At 34.1% G+C, this 5,506-nt stretch overlaps 1 pseudogene; it reads right to left on the bottom strand.

Annotated features, from left to right (window-relative positions):
- Nucleotides 1-4,800: 4,800 nt before the first annotated feature.
- LOC136395968 (U6 spliceosomal RNA) lies at nt 4,801-4,901 on the bottom strand (annotated as a pseudogene).
- Nucleotides 4,902-5,506: the final 605 nt, after the last annotated feature.

Raw genomic sequence — 5,506 nt, 5'->3', positions numbered from 1 at the left:
CAAAAAACAAAAGAAAACAAAACCACAAGTAACAGCTCCATCAAGAACACAATAAAACCAAACTTAAACTGTGACAACAAAAGAAAAAAAGGGGGGAGAGGATGGAGATTAACAGTAGCAAAGGACAATAAAGTGCAGAAATACTCATAAGATAGGGTACAACAATGAATATGGTTGGTACCCTTTTCATTACTTAATGGTAAACACCCTTGAAAAAACCACCATAAAAACACTTGACTTTAAAAAGGTAGCAACAGAGGAAAGAAGTATGGAATACAAACAAACAAAAACAAATGATAGAAAAACAAAAGAGAAGAATCCAACAAGATACAAAACTAACAGAAAGCAATTTATAAAATGGCAATATGGAACCCACAAGTGTCAATAATTACACTAAATGTAAATGGATTAAACTTACCAATAAAAAGACAGAGTAGCAGAATGGATTAAAAAAGAAAATCCAACTGTATGCTGCCTACAGGAAACTCATCTAAGTAACAAGGATAAAAACAAATTCAAAGTGAAAGGCTGGAAAACAATACTCCAAGCAAACAACACCCCAAAATAAGCAGGTGTAGCAATACTCATATCTAATAATGCTGACTACAAGACGGAAAAGTACTCAGAGACAAAAATGGTCATTTCATAATGATTAAGGGGACACTGAATCAAGAAGATATAACAATCCTTAATATATATGCACCAAACCAAGGAGCATCAAAATATATAAGACAGCTACTTATCGACCTTAAAACAAAAATTGACAAAAATACAATCATACTTGGAGACCTCAATACACCGCTGACGGCTCTAGATCGGTCATCCAAACAGAGAATCAATAAAGATATAGTGGCCTTAAATGAAATACTAGAACACCTGGATATGATAGACATCTACAGGACACTTCATCCCAAAGCGACAGAGTATACATTTTTCTCTAGTGTACATGGAACATTCTCAAGAATTGACCATATGTTGGGCCACAAAGACAATATCAGCAAATTTAGAAAAATTGAAATTGTACCAAGCATATTTTCTGATCATAAAGCCTTGAAACTAGAATTCAACTGCAAAAAAGAGAGGGAAAAAACGACAAAAATGTGGAAACTAAACAACATACTTCAAAAAAATGAATGGGTCAAAGAAGAAATAAGCGCAGAGATCAAATGATATATACAGACAAATGAAAATGAAAATACAACATATCAGAATCTCTGGGATGCAGCAAAAGCAGTAATAAGAGGAAAGTTCATATCACTTCAGGCCTATATGAACAAACAAGAGAGAACCCAAGTAAACCACTTAACTTCACACCTTAAGGAACTAGGAAAAAGAAGAACAAAGACAACCTAAAACCAGCCAAAGAAAGGAGATAATAAAAGTCAGAGCAGAAATAAATGAAATAGAGAACAGAAAAACTATAGAAAAAATCAATAAAACAAGGAGCTGGTTCTTTGAAAAGAGCAACAAAATTGACAATCCCTTGGCAAGACTCACCAAGGAAAAAAGGCACAGGACTCAAATAAATAAAATCCAAAATGAAAGAGGAGAGATCGCTACAGATATCATAGATATACAAACAATTATTGTAGAATAGTATGAAAAACTATATGCCACCAAATACAACAATCTAGAAGAAATGGATAAATTCCTAGAACAATACAACCTTCCTAGACTGAGTCATGAAGAAGCAGAAAGCCTAAACAGTCCAATCAGCAGGGAGGAAATAGAAAAAACTATTAAAAACCTCCCCAAAAATAAAAGTCCAGGCCCAGACGGTTATACTAGTGAATTCTATCAAACATTCAAAGAAGACTTGGTTCCTATTCTACTCAAAGTCTTCCAAAAAATTGAAGAAGAAGCACTACTTCCAAACACATTTTATGAGGCCAACATAACCCTCATACCAAAACCTGGCAAGGATGGCACAAAGAAAGAAAACTACAGACCAATATCTCTAATGAATACAGATGCTAAAATACTAAACAAAATACTAGCAAATCGAATACAACAACATATTAAAAAATAATACATCATGATCAAGTGGGATTCATCCCAGAATCTCAAGGGTGGTTCAACATACGTAAAACGGTTAACGTAATACACCATATCAACAAAACAAAGAACAAAAACCACATGATCTTATCAATAGATGCAGAAAAGGCTTTTGATAAAATACAACACCATTTTATGTTTAAGACTCTCAACAAAATGGGTATAGAAGGAAAATATCTCAACATGATAAAGGCCATATATGATAAACCATCTGCCAACATCATATTAAATGGCATAAAACTGAGGACTTTCCACCTTAAATCAGGAACAAGACAGGGTTGTCCACTCTCTCCACTCTTATTTAACGTGGTGCTAGAAGTTCTGGCCAGAGCAATCAGACAGGACAAAGAAATAAAAGGCATCCATATCGGAAAAAAGAAGAAGTAAAGGTATCACTTTTTCCTGATGATATGATCCTATACATCGAAAACCCGAAGGACTCCACAAAAAGATTACTAGAAACAATAAACCAATACAGTAAGGTCGCAGGATACAAAATTAACATACAAAAAGTCCATAGCCTTTCTATACGCCAACAATGAAATATTAGAAAACGAACTCAAAAAAATAATCCCCTTCACTATTGCAACAACAAAAAAAATACCTAGGAATAAACATAACAAAGAATGTAAAGGACTTATATAATGAAAACTACAAGGCATTGTTAAGAGAAATAGAAAAAGACACAATGAGATGGAAAAATATTCCTTCCATATTATCCAAAGCAATATATAAATTTAATACAATTCCCATCAAAATTCCTATGACATTTTTTAAAGAAATGGAACAAAAAATCATCAGATTTATATGGAACTATAAAAAACCCCGAATAGCCAAAGCAATCCTAAGGAAAAAGAATGAAGCTGGGTGCATTACAATACCTGACTTCAAAATATATTATAGGGCCACGATAATCAAAACGGCATGGTATTGGCAGAAAAATAGACACTCAGACCAATGGTACAGAATAGAAAGCCCAGAAATAAAACGACATATATATGGTCAAATAATCTTTGATAAAGGGGCCAACAACGCACAATGGAGAAAAGAAAGCCTCTTCAACAAATGGTGTTGGGAAAATTGGAAAGCCATATGTAAAAGAATGGAACTTGACTACAGCCTGTCCCCGTTTACTAAAATTAATTCAAAATGGATCAAAGACCTAAATATAAGACCTCAAACAATAAAGTACATAGAAGAAAACATAGGTACTAAACTCATGGACCTGGGTTTTAAAGAACATTTTATGAACTTGACTCCAGTGGCAAGAGAAGTGAAGGCAAAGATAAATGAATGGGACTACATCAGAGTAAGAAGTTTTTGCTCAGCAAGAGAAACTGATATCAAAATAAACAGACAGCCAACTAAATGGGAAATGATATTTTCAAACAACAGCTCAGATAAGGGCCTAATATCCAAAATTTACAAAGAACTCATAAAACTCAACAACAAACAAACAAACAATCCAATAAAAAAATGGGAAGAGGACATGAACAGACACTTCTCCCAAGAAGAAATACAAATGGCCAACAGATACATGAAAAGATGCTGAGCTTCATTAGTTATTAGAGAAATGTAAATCAAAACTACAATGAGATACCACCTCACCCCTGTTAGATTAGCTATTATCAACAAGACGGGTAATAGCAAATGTTGGAGAGGCTGCGGAGAAAAGGGAACTCTCATCCACTGTTGATGGGACTGTAAAGTAGTACAACCATTATGGAGGAAAGTATGGTGGTTCCTCAAAAAACTGCAAATAGAACTACCTTATGACCCAGCAATTCCTCTACTGGGTATATACCCCAAAACCTCAGAAACATTGATACGTAAAGACACATGTAGCCCCATGTTCATTGCAGCACTGTTCACAGTGGCCAAGACGTGGAAACAACCAAAAAGCCCTTCAATAGAGGACTGGATAAAGAAGATGTGGCACATATGCACTATGGAATACTCAGCCATAAGAAATGATGACATCAGATCATTTACAGCAAAATGGTGGGATCTTGATAACATTATACGGAGTGAAATAAGTAAATCAGAAAAAAACAAGAACTACATGATTCCATACATTGGTGGAACATAAAAACAAGACTAAGAGACATGGACAAGAGTGTGTTGGTTACCAGGGGTGGGGGGAGGGAGGACGCAGGAGGGAGGGAGGGAGACAGTTAGAGGGAGGGGCACAGAGAAAACTAGATAGAGGGAGACGGAGGACAATCTGACTCTGGGCGAGGGTTATGCAACATAATTTAATGACAAGATAACCTAGACATGTTTTCTTTGAATATATGTACCCTGATTTATTAATGTCATCCCATTAACATTAATAAAAATTTGTTAAAAAAATGCCTGAATTGTATCTGATATATATATATATATATGCTTCTTAATTATGCCTTTTATTGTCTCTCTGTCATAGTTAGTTCCTTATCCTTACATTTCACCTTGACTAATATTATATTTGACACTCCTGATCTTTTATTTGATTTTCTTAGCATGCCTTTGACCATCTCTTTATCTTCTAATTTTATTCCATTAAGTATGATTTTTATAGATAACAACTGCTTTTTTAAAAATACAGTTTGACATCTTGTCCTTCTGTAAGAGATTTGAATTAATTTGTGTTTAGTATTATACTTGGTGTCAATACTTTAGTCTTTCTTAGTAACCCTTTTTATTTTAAAATTTGTTTTTTTCTTTATTCTTTCTTGTCAAAATTGTAATTATTTTTAAATTTTTTAAATTATGTAACACTTCAGAAACATGTGAGACATCCTTGTGAAGGGGTCATGCTAACCTTTGCATTATTCCAATTTCGATACATAAGTTGCAAGTTACATGGATCAAGTGTGTTTAGTTTTCATTTTCAAAATTAAGTTCTTGATCTCGCAGAGCTGTTCTCCCCATCTTTTCCTCAAACTTGACTCCTGGGCATCAACTACCACTCCTGACTCTTTCTCATGGCCACTTCCAACCTTTCAACAAGTCCTGTCAATTGTATCTCTCAAATACCCATCAACTCCTTTGCATGTACATGCTATTGCTCCAGTCCAAGCATCTTTCACTTTTCGCCAAGGTAACTGATTTTTCTATTCACAATAAGGAAAGGGAATATATAATCTTTGTAAAATTCTTGTAAGAAATTTTTCTTTGTGCTTGTCTCGTTCTCTACTGATATATTTTCTACACATCCAAAAAACAAATAGAAAACAAACAAACAATAAACAAACAAACAAATCCCTGATCATATCATCTATCTTGCCCAACGTCCTTTAATAGCTTTCAATTCTGTGTGGGATAAAATGTCAGATCTTTAAGTATAACTTAATATGAATTTGCATAGTTTGATTCTCAGCCTTCTTCTTTAATCTCATATCATACTTACATACTCTTTTTCCTCCCAAATACTCCAGACATAGAAGCCTTCCTTCTGCTTCTTAAATAT

This window comes from Saccopteryx leptura, chromosome 2, assembly GCF_036850995.1.
Source record: "Saccopteryx leptura isolate mSacLep1 chromosome 2, mSacLep1_pri_phased_curated, whole genome shotgun sequence".
Classification (NCBI taxonomy): Eukaryota; Metazoa; Chordata; class Mammalia; order Chiroptera; family Emballonuridae; genus Saccopteryx; species Saccopteryx leptura.
Note: the sequence above shows the minus strand (reverse complement) of the source record. Positions and strands in the feature narration are given on the sequence as shown.